Here is a 12,162-nt window from a genome sequence, read left to right on the forward strand (position 1 = left end):
GGGGGGGTGGGTGTGGCTGAGATATTATGAGGAAGGCAGGAGAAAAATTTTAATCCATGCTAAAAAGTCTGGGTTAAATTATATAGACAACAGGGCGCTGTTGAGGGTCACTTTTTCCCACATAAGCAGGGGGTGGCTGAACAATATTGTTATATATCTGTTTGATATGTTAAACTCAACTAAAATGCAGCTTTTTTGGTCTTTTTTTAAAGAGCAATGCTCCTCAAACTGTGATCTCTGAACCAGCAGCAGCACCTGGGAACTTGTTAGAAATGCAGATTCTCCAGCCCCATCCATACCTACTGAGTCAGACATCCAGGTGAGTCTGGTGCACTCAAAGTTTAAGGACCATTGCTATAGAGAATAACTGTTGTATCCTTTTCTACACTGAGCACTATACTAATCATTTTGAGGTTAATTCTATCTTGAAATTGTCATATTAGTGGATACCAAATGGTATTTTATATTGGGCCTGATCATTTACTGTCTAATCAATCTGGTCATCAGATCTACAAAATTGAATTGATCATCTAATTCCTGAGAATGAATCAGACCACCGAACTGCCTAAGGCCACAATGACTGAACATAGAGCCCTCATTCATAAATCATTTAAATCATGAAACAGGAAATTCAACTGGAAGTAAAATTCTTCATTCTCACATAATTCATAGGATGGATTTTAAAAGACAATACCAGCTGGATAATGTACCCACGAAAAAAAGTTCAGTTTATCACTATTCGCAGATACTCTCTTAAAGGCCCCAGAGTTTTTCAGAGCTTTGCAGTGATTCAGCAGGTGGCTTCAGGATGACTGGGAAAGAGGGAAGCTGGGGCACAATGTCATTGGGAAGCTTAAACATTAGTCTACATGTAAAGGTCACTACTTTAGGTGAGGGTCACTTGTCCTACATACTAAAAGGTCACTGTGAATTTCATCACCATGCATGTTGGTGTCTCTAAAGATTGTGCAGTCATATCTTTACCTGTTGAAATGAAATGACATCTATTTGTTTCAGATATATATATTATCATTTTTCAAATATTCATGGATGTAGTAAATTCATAAAATTCATATTTGTTTTAAAGTATTTCTGGATTCCTATATTTTTAAAGAAAATGCAACAGGTATCATAATGAATGTACAACAGGTATCATATGTGAATGAGTGTGTGTGTGTGTGTGTGTGTGTGTGTGTGTGTGTTGACAATAATTCATGAAAGATTTTGGTATTGAAAAGGAGGCTGGGAAGCACAGGTGTTCTCTGAGGTCCTTAGAGCACTCACAGTTCATAGCTATTCATTTTATCCTCCAGCATCCTGGCCCACAGTCTCCCGGGGACACCTTTTCTCTAGCCTCTCACCCTGATGCTCTTTCTTCTGCTGATAATGTCCCATGCTTAGAAACTTTACCAAGCCATGTTTCTTCTGTCACTCCTCTTGTGTAAAGACTACTCTGTCTTGTGTTCCATTCTCTCAAGGTCATTCTTGGTGACTGGGCTTGGTGAAAAGTCAATTTATTCTAGTGTTTTAATTACCAAGAAGCATCCAGTGTATTAAGCATCCACCATAACCATCACTTCAGATGCTTCCTCTTCTCCGCCAAGGGGGTAGGGCACAGGGAGTTTAGCAGAATGCAGTTCTGTTCCCCAGAGTAGGTCTGTCCTGCTTCAAAAGTTGTTCTCTTGAAATATGTGAGCTTCTTTTATCTTCCACTGGACAGTGAAGTTTACTAGGGAGGAGGCTCAGAAGTGTAGTCAGTGCTTAAAAAAAAAAGAAAGTCATTTTTGCCAGATCATGGAACCAGAAGGAACCCAAAATATCATCTAGGGACTAGTTAATTTTCTCCAGTTTATAATTAAGAATAGTAGACCCAAAAATGTTAAAGGAAGAGATACAGGTTAAATGGCCTTGTTTGGCATGAATTTTGTTAAATGCTTATTTTAATCCTTTCTATATTCTTTTGAGTAGCTATCGTTCTTTTTATTTTTTAAAAAAATCAGTTTTCTATAGAAGTTTTCTCTCAATGGATTGTGTAAAAAAAGACCTTGTCAAAAAATTGCTTCCTGAGAGTTATTTTCCAAAGTTAAAAAAAAAACAAAACCTAGGTTGTCTTATCTATTTTTTATACCAATACGTTATTTCATTTATCAAACCTACGTGATACAGAGGAAGATATTAAAATCAGGAACAGTTCAGGGTGGTAACCAATAAAAATTAGTGTTATGGAAGGTCTTTTGGGGAGGTGATAATAGCAGTGGGTAACAAAATGTAAGAAGGAAAATATGAGCAGCATATTTTGACATTAATCTAAAATATATTATTCTCTCATATATGGTGGAAGGGGTTGAGATCCACAGATAAAAATTACTAAGTAAGTATGAACTATTATGAACTTGGTAATAAAAATATTTCAATTAGGTAAAAGCTATAAGCATAACCCAATTCCTCCTTGATACTGATTCTTCAAGCATCAGTCAAGTTTTCTTATATCGAAGATCTTGTTTTATCAGCCCTTGCCCAAATCTTCTGAAGTTTCTCCAGACTGCTTATGTCAGGTTGAATATGGATAATTACCAGTTCCAATTACGTACAATTGGGTGCACACAGACTCACCTGGAGTTAAGTGACTGCGCCAGGTGCAACCTGGCAGATATTGAGCTGCTTTTTTTTTTTTTTTTTTTTTTTGCAGTATGCGGGCTTCTGTTGTGGCCTCTCCCGTTGCGGAGCATAGGCTCCGGACGCGCAGGCTCCAGACGCGCAGGCTCCGGACGCGCAGGCTCAGCGGCCATGGCTCACGGGCCCAGCCGCTCCGCGGCACGTTGGGATCCTCCCGGACCGGGGCACAAACCCGTGTCCCCTGCATCGGCGGACTCTCAACCACTGCGCCACCAGGGAAGGCCCCAGACCTTGAGCTTTTAGGTGAGTTATTTGTTGCTGGCTTGTGGGTGGCAGGATTGAATTGTCCTTGTTGAATAACAGAGATAACACAGGTTAAGACTAAATTTTTGAGCACCTACCGTAGGTATTTGGCATTGTTTTTCTTAATATACACTACGTACACTTAAACTTTACTACTTTTTGAGGTAGGTAGTAATTATTATCTTTTTTTAATAGATCAAGAATCTAAGGCTCAAAGCAGTTAAGTAATTTATTCAAGGTCCCATAGCCAGGAAGTGCCAGAGTAGGCCTTGTTTGTGACCAAAGTCCATGAATTTCCATTGGTAACATTACGCAAACATGTCCTCTTCTAAAAATTATAGAAGAAAATAATGGTTTCTGGGTGCAGATCGTGATGATTCCTCAGTATTCAACATAGTCTTCTATACCAGGATCTAAATGTATCAATGCTGGGACTCACTGAAGAGTTATATCAGCATTTTCCAAATTTTTTCTGTGAAATACAATATCTTCCCCAAAGATGGTCTGTGAAAAAAATTTGATCAAATAAGTTTGGGAAAAGGCCACACTCTATGTCCTTACTGGGGATCCATGTTAGCCTAATAAAATCTCTGAGAAGTCCTGAGGTAAAGAATCCTTTTTAAACTTTGTCTTACCTAGTATTTCCCACTTTTGGGATACACACACACACACACACACACACACACACACACACGACAGCTTGACACTTATGCTTTTCATAAAACAGCTTGAGAAATGTTGGATTAGATCTAAGATATTTTAAAACTCAACTTTATAAGGTTGGACTCACGCCTCTGTATCACTTTTGTATGTTAGGAACGGAAAGTGAGAACTTGGTTTACTATGCTTTGAGTGTCTGATGCTTATCTTTGAATTGCTTGTGAAGAGATATTGATTGGTTCAGGAGCTGGTAGTGATTAAGAACAGCTGGGCTATGCTATTCCCACCTTCCTCGGAGGCATCACCTGAGGTCTGTTATATTGTCTTTGTAGAGACACTTTATCTAAGCTTTCAGCATAGATTTCTACTTCTTTCTTCTTGAATTTCTAACCCAGGAATTATGGCAGAAGCTAATTCTTAACTTCCAAAACATCCATATTCTTTTGCAAAAACTCTAAAACTAAATGTCTTTTCTTTCTTAATTTTTTTCTTCGCTCTTACACAAATCTGTTCTTGACATTGGTGAGATTGTTCTTGGATTCATTTATACACAGAACCTCAATTTATAGGCTCTCTTTGAAAGGTCCATCTTTTGAGGACATATATTGCTTTCCCTAAAACAGCTTATCAAAGGAGACTGTCAGGTTGACTCTCCTGACTTTTATCTTACAGGGCACTTATAGCCGATTAATATTAAGATCCTAAACTAACTTATCTTTTGTGAGTCAGCCATAATTTGTTAGAATTTACATTTTAAACATGGTTAAGACTTAAAGGTTGAATATAGATGGGTATATTCAGTAGGTCTAGGTTTGAATCATGGATTACTTATACACAAATCTCACAGAACACATTTAAAAAAAATAGAAGTATGAAAGGAAGAAGAGATCACCATCATTGAATTATCATCAGTAAGGTTGGGTAGTTATTACCCCCAAATCTTCTTATAGTTCAAAGATTAAACTATAAAAGAAGATTTTGCTAAATATATTACTTAAATCTTAGTTTAAAATACAAAGAGCTATCTCAGGACTCTGCTTTAATGAGTTCTGTTGTCATTATGCAATTGGAAATAGTGTATACTATCTGGGAAAACTTTTGCAAAACATGTATGCATTTGTATTCGATTTAAAATGCAGTCCTTCTGTGAGGCCCTGGGAAAGAAATATAGATGATCCCTTGTAAATTAAAATGTTATGTTTCTTAAAGAGGCCTCTCTGATTGGCTAAGATGTGGGGAGCATAGTTTGGAGTCATTTTGGTGCCGAAAGAGGTTTTTAAGAGTGCAAGTAAAACTTGTGCCTCTGGAAGTGAGCATGTCTGCTCTCCCTTCTGGATGACTTGACATTTTGTGTGTGGGGGGGAGAGATAATATTATACATCTTTTAACATCATAGTCTGATCAAATTGTGGGTTTTTTTGTTTACTTGCTTCTTGCTTTAACCTGAAATCCTCTGGCTGAAGATACAACGTGTAAGTCTATCCATGGTGTCTAAAGTATTAGTAAAAATTCTTCTTAAAATAACATCTTTGGAATTATGATTAAGAACAAATGGAACAGGCAACCAGACATTTTCATTGAGATCTGACATCTCTTTGGACAGAGTAAAGAAAAGCACTGGGCTATTCGTACTTTACTAGACATCTAAGGCGAAAGAGATCCTAATACTTGAAAAACAGTGAAAAAAGAAAAAAAGATCATTTTCTTCCATGAACGTTATCGTCATATCATGTACCTGACTTAATTTTCACAACAACGCTGACGCAGGTTGTTAGATGATGACCCGCAGTTCGGATGCAGAAATGGAGGCTAAGATGTTGCCTTGCTCACCCAGCTGGCCATGGCGGGAACTAGAATTCAAATGCAGCTACGACATGCATTACCATGGCAGCACACCCAGGGAAACAAGATAGATCCCACAGCTTTTGTAACCTAATTAAGTTCGTTAGAAAATCCAAAACTCTGCCAAGAATCTACCTCTAAGACAGTTATTTGGATGTTTTAGTATAAAGGATATTGAACGCCACAGGTCACTGTCAGATGGCCACCTATGATAAAACCCGAGAAATAATGGTGCATTTTAGATGGGGGAAGGTGTCTGTAAGGCGGCAGAAAAATAGATTCAAAATGTAGCTTTCCTGTGATCTAATCTGATCCATGGGTAGACCTTTAGGGGATATACTCACCATTCTTACATCTATTTTGCATCAGAAGAAAAGCCCGGACACTGGGGTATTCTTTGTGCTCAACAAAAGGCACTGTCATTTCTTTTATCATGGTGAGTTTTCTTGCTTTCCCGAGACTCAGTTTCCTCATTTATAAAATTAGGATGATAATCTAATGAATACCCATTAGATTGGGTATCTTGCTGGCTTTTGCATACTGTAATTCTGATCACAACAAAGAAGTATGCATGTTTATATTTAAAAGTCAGAGTATTAATCAATAGGCAAATGCATTTGGTAAAAACTGCCTTAGCACATTGATTTTAGGAATCTCTGCATTATTGATCTGATAGGTTGGAATGCAATCGGGGTCCATTTAAACCAAGGGCTTTTCTTTTCAGCTTTCATTTTCCCTCAGTTCTCTCAAGAACAGAAGTAAGAGAAGTCCGTGTTGACATGGGCTCATGAGCTACCCCTTGGGGCTCTGCAGTGTGTGGAGTTTGTATGTCGTTCTGTTTGCTGCAGGCCCTTCAGATTAACAGACTTTTAGCTTAGAAAGAAGAAAGTAAACTTTGCCATCATTAAAAACTGATAGATGTTTGAAAATTATGCACACAGATCAAGGTTGGATCTGATGATTTTGATATGGTTAATTTTCCCTTTTACTCCATTGTTTCCTCCCAGATCTATTATTTTCTGAATGTTCCATATACTTATTGCTATATAACAAACCACCTCAAATTTACTGGCATAAAATAATAGCCATTTTATTATGTTCACGAGTCAGAATTATTATGTTCATGGAGTCAGAAATTTGGACATGGACAGAGAGAATGACTTGTCTGCATGAGGTCTGGGGACTCAGCTGGGAGAACTCCAGCAGCTAGAGGTGACTCAGGCGGTTGAGGGCTGGAACAGTGGAGCTGGAGGATCCGCTTTCAAAATGCTTGGCCCCTAGGCAGGGACACTGGACTCTGATGGGACTGTCAGCCACAGTTGTTGATGTGGCCTCTCCAGCATGGAAGTCTTGGGGTAGTCAGACTGTACAGACTGTAGTCAGACTGTACTGGAACTCTTGTTCCAGCCAACAACGCAGAAGCTGCATGTTCTTTCATGACCTAGCTTTGGAAGCCACATAGGGTCACTTCCAACGTATTCTAGAGTCAAAGCAGTCACAAGCCTGATCAGATTCAAGTGGAGGAGACCTAAACACCACTTCAATGGGAGCAGTGTCAAAGAATTTATAACAATTTTTAAAACTGCTGCACTAAGAAATCTGAATTTATAAAATAATTTTATTTTATATTATGAAGGTTAAAGATAGCTATAATAATAACATTTGCTGAGTGCTTACTCTTTGCTAGTTAATTCTCATATCCATTCTTTGAGGGATGTCCTATTATTATCTCCATTTCACAGAGGAGAAAAATGAGGCTTAGGGAGGATAAGGAACTGGCCACACCCTACTGAACAGGAGAATGGAGGTTGAACCGAGATTGTCTGGCTATAGACTATAGGAGCTTCAACACTGGGCTATATCATTCCTTCTTAGCTAATTAGAGCAAAACCTTTTAAGAACTGTTAAACAAAAAAATTAAAGCTATGGGCCCTCACCAAATATTAAGAAATGTTTTGCATACAATTGTTACTAAGACAATTGTTACTAAGATGTGGTGGTCTTGGACCAATAGCAATTGAACAAAATGTCTCACCTCTACATAGACACCTGTACATTGGCAGAGTATTTTCCTGGCAGGATTAGACAAGCTTAAACTGGTAGAGCTGGAAACTTCCCCAGGAAGAATGAGGTGAGTCATGGAGTTTGAAGGTTACTGTATTGTGACTGCTGGGAAATCAGGCTTTCGTGTTTGACTCTTAGTTGGATAACATTCCAAAGTTCGGAGATAGTTTTGCATCCAGAATTTGGCTGTTATCAAGACATATTCTGACACAAAGTTATTTCATCTTTCAGGGCAATTAGAAAGTAGATAGCTAAAGCACAGAGATACAAAGCTCCCGTTTTTTGACCTCAGTTTTTACACATCAGACCAAGTAATCTGGCAGGTTCATGTCCTCCAAAAAATGTAAAATTGCAGAGAGACCCACCTCTGTAATGAATTAAAAATCTGTGTCCTGCAGGAACCCGGCTTCTTACTAGAATACCTCAGCATGCAGGTCAGATAGTGTAACCCTTGCGACACCGGCCTGGAAATGCTAAGAGCTTGGGGTGTAGTGAGCAACCCCACAGTTCTGTGGCTTTAGAACCAATGTGGATACTGAAATTTCAACCCTGCCTGCCCTGTTTCCAGTGAATTGGTATAGACAGGAAATGGGATCTCCTCTAGCTTCTCATTTCCATCCACCCTCAGCCACTCTCCCTGCTGCAAATGGCTGTCATGGCTGCTCTGTCCACCCCTGACCACCAGGGACTTCCGACATTGTTCCTGCTGCAGGGCTGCCCTCTCACCAGTCAGTCTCTGATGGGACACACAGCCCTGCAGGGTCCACTGCTTCACAGAGCCACCGTCCTCCTCTCCGGCACTGCCCAAGTTTAAAGAGATTTTTTTGGACTATGGTAAGAAAGAGCCTTCATCTAATCTTGGCATCCAAAGGTAAACAGGGTCTTTGTACTTGACTCTTTCTACCATCAGGTAATATAGGATGTTTTCCAAAACCTGAGCAATTCAACCAAGAGTCTCCACTCAAAGCATTTCTCACCAACATGGAATCCAAACCCACCATGGTCCCTTAACCCTCCCGCCCAACCATAGTAAAGTCTCATTCTTTCCCAGGCACTTCCCAAAGAGTGCCTGCATCAGTCTTATATTTCCATTTATTCATTCATTTAGTAAATATTTATGGACCACTTACCATGTGCCAACTACTTCACTTGGTGTTCAAAATACAGCACCAAGCAAGGCAGGCATCTTCCTGTCTTCACAGAGCCTTCATTCTAGCACTGAAAAGGACACAAAACAAATACACCATTCATTATACATGCATACCTGAGTTCATTCCAGTTGGTATAAATTATTTTAAGTCTTTGGTTGGGAGTTATAGACAATTCTGGATAGTTTCAGGAAAGAACAGAATCCATGGGAAAGTCATAGAGGTGTCTAACAGAATACAAGGAAGAGATAAACTAGTGCAGGAGTCAAATTAGCTCTACCTCTTTGGCAGGAGTTTATGGGTCTTCCTTCTGATGTGCTTCATTAATGTAACTTAGTTATCAAAGCTCCGAGTCTTTCAGTTCAAAAGGGAATGTCTTTGGTCCGTCTTAAGGTTAGTGTCTGCTCCTGGACTAATGCATCAGAACCAGGGAAGCTGGTCTTAGTGTACAGACACTGTTGAGGGGCACCCCTGAATAATGGGTTAAGGCCCCAGAGAAGAGGTAAGGCAGCCTCTGCAAAATTATTTATACAACAGAAGTTGGAATGGCCCCAAGAGCATCTGACCTAATTTTGGGAAGGGGGTGGGTTCAAAGAAAATTTCATTGTGGATGGCAAATATAATCCCATCACCTAAAGGATGAAGAGGATTTAGCTAAGGCAAAAGGAAAAGTGTGGGAAGGAGAGAGAGTGGGGCATAATGATAAACAGGAATGGTATCTGTAAAAACTCAGAGGTAAGAAGGAGTAAGACACATCTGAGGACCCATGAGAAGCCTGGATTATAGCCAACAGCATATCTGAACTGGTGGACTGGAGGTCTTATCTTCAGCCTCACAAACGTTTGCTCAGCCCTCCCAGGAAGCCAGTGGGACACCGGGTGGCCAGTAAGGGCACTGCTGAGTACCTGGACAGGGCATCCAGAGCAGTCTCTTTGCTACTGTTTAGTAATAGACCTAGTTGACACCTCTCATTTATGAGTATCCTTGCCTTTCAGAAAAATACTCATCTTCTTTACAGTGTCAACTACAAATTGGCACTTGCCATGGGCAGTTGCCATCTACCTCTACAAGGTTAAGTCACGTGATTCTGCAGCTGCTGACCTTCAACACCCCCTGAAGGGAATTCAGGGTGGAGAGCAGAAATGAGGCACTCTGTGCTCTGGAAAAACTGGCAGAACAGGTCTTCAGATAGTTAGATATTTTTAGGAGCTGATTTTATGAGTGCAATTCTTGCATCTCCTCATATCTAGAAAAGCACTAAATTCCTTCATGGTGACATCTGCTCCTCGTGACTAGCAGAAACCTCCTGCAAAAATATGTGCTTGATTACATGTACTCCCCCTTCACCAAAATCACATATATATTGACTTTCCCCCTACCTCTTTGGAGCAGTTTCTCAGAGCTATCTGAAATGCTGTCTCCCGGGCTATAGTCCTCATTTTGCCCCAGGTCAAACTTAACTCGCAACTCTCACATTGTGCATTTTTTTAGTCATCAACAGAAATATATTGGCTTTTTTTTTTCGAAAAAAAAAAAGAGGCTGATTAAAATTCACTTCACCTACTTTCTCTAGATTTTATAGATATGCTACCTGATCTTTGTATCTATAAAACAGACCTATATAAATTCTAGCTGAATTTTAAATAGTTCTTAAAGCAGCTCTTGAATTTTAAGAGTCTATAAAATTACTTTCCTATTAACCTAAGGCCAGAAATTGAGCTGTTTTGTTTTTTTTGGAGAAATAATAACCCTAGGAGTTACGTAAGATGATCTGACCAAGATTTATTAACACTTTAGGGAATAATTCCAAATAGCTATTGTGATAACAGTGGTGATTTGAGCTGAGCAAATGTGGAAGTCTGTGGTGGATTAAAGTGGACCACAAATTCCTTGCCGTTCCTCTCATTAAGAGATGGAGTCTGTTTCCCCTCTCCTGAACCTGGGTTGGCCTGGAGAGTTGCTTTGACCAGTAGTGTAATGAAGGGGAAGCGCTACTGTGCTAGCTTCAGGCCTAAGCCTTCAAAAGGCAGGCAGTTTCTGTTTTGTGCTCTTGGAAGCCAGCTGCCATGCTGTCAGGAAGCTCCAGGACTACTGAATGGTGCGAGAGAACACAGACAGGTCCTAGAGGTTGAGATTCCAGCACCAGCCATGCTCCCAACTGAGTGCAGCTCCTGGTTGATCTCCGTTATACCCTGTGAGCTGGAGAACTAACTGCCCAGCTCAACCCACAGAATTAAGATATCATAAATTTTTGTGTTTTAAGCCATTCAGCTTTGGGGTGGTTTGTTACACAGCAATAGCCACTGAAGAGGTTCCATGTGGATTTCTTTTCCATTTTTTCGGGAGGCAGTGGATTTTTTTCTATGACTCTAATGTCATAGAAGCCAGCAAAGAGAGTGTGCCATGAAGAATGGAACAGCCTTAGAGGAACTGAAAAGACTTAAACCTCTTGGTGGATAAAGGGAAGTATTCCAGGAAAGAGAGAAAGGCTGAGGTACGCAGTAGGATGGGAATGTCAGGAGAGATGTTTGTAAGTGATGGAGTGAAATTCTCAAAAGGTGGTAAGGGAGGGGTTTCTAGCAGAAGAAGGGGTTGATTTAGCCTTGGGAGGGAGGAGGTCACCTCTTCCCAAGAAAGTGGGACTGACTGGGGAAGAAAATCCAGGAAATCCTGAGGTGGCAGGGAGAAAAACTGAAGAAGCTGACATCAGAGGATGGGATCCCAGTCAAGGAAAGGTAAAGTTCATATGCAGAGGAGGAGGGAAGCCAATGATTGCAATAATGACCTGTTTGGAAGAATACCAAGAATAAATAAATAATAATAAGTAGGCAGACTAAGTATGAAAAATCTTATATCACAGGTGGCGATTCACTGCAGTTGTTCTAGCAGTTGGAAGAGAAAAATAAACATTTAATAGAGAAAGTAAAAGCTGGCAGATTTGACCTCCAGGGCCCAATGCCTTTCCCATACGTAACTCATCCGAATGAATTGCCTTTTCATTCCTTCTTTAGTGGAACTAATCCTCAGCACAGTGTCCACAACCAGGGGAGAAGAGACATGTTCCTGAAACAAGGGAGATGGCTCTTCTGAGACCTAAAGATTCCCCTCACTCAGGAAGTGGGCAGCATCTGGGCAAATCAGTGGATATGAGTCCCATGTTTGGTAGAAGTGGCCACATGGAAGCTCTTCTCTTTTTGATGACCCTGGAAAGTCTATTTCATGTTCTCTTGAAAAAGGAGAAGGGAGCTGAACGTGGAAATCATTAAATGTTCTCAAGTGTCCTGTATGCACCCCTGAGGAGGAATCACTCTTTTATTTAAGTGTGTGATTTTAGCAATGATATCACCAAAAGTATTAAGCTAAATATGAGATGAGATAATTTATAGGCTTTAGTAACACATGACACTGGATGTATTCTGCTTCTGTAGCTCATTAGCTGGGTGACTTTGGACAAGTTTATTTAATGACGCTGAGCCTCAGTTTTCTTATCTGTAAAATGGTGGTTATGAAAATAGCTTCTCCGATTATC

Source organism: Hyperoodon ampullatus, assembly GCF_949752795.1.
Source record: "Hyperoodon ampullatus genome assembly, chromosome: 9".
NCBI classification, from domain to species: Eukaryota; Metazoa; Chordata; class Mammalia; order Artiodactyla; family Ziphiidae; genus Hyperoodon; species Hyperoodon ampullatus.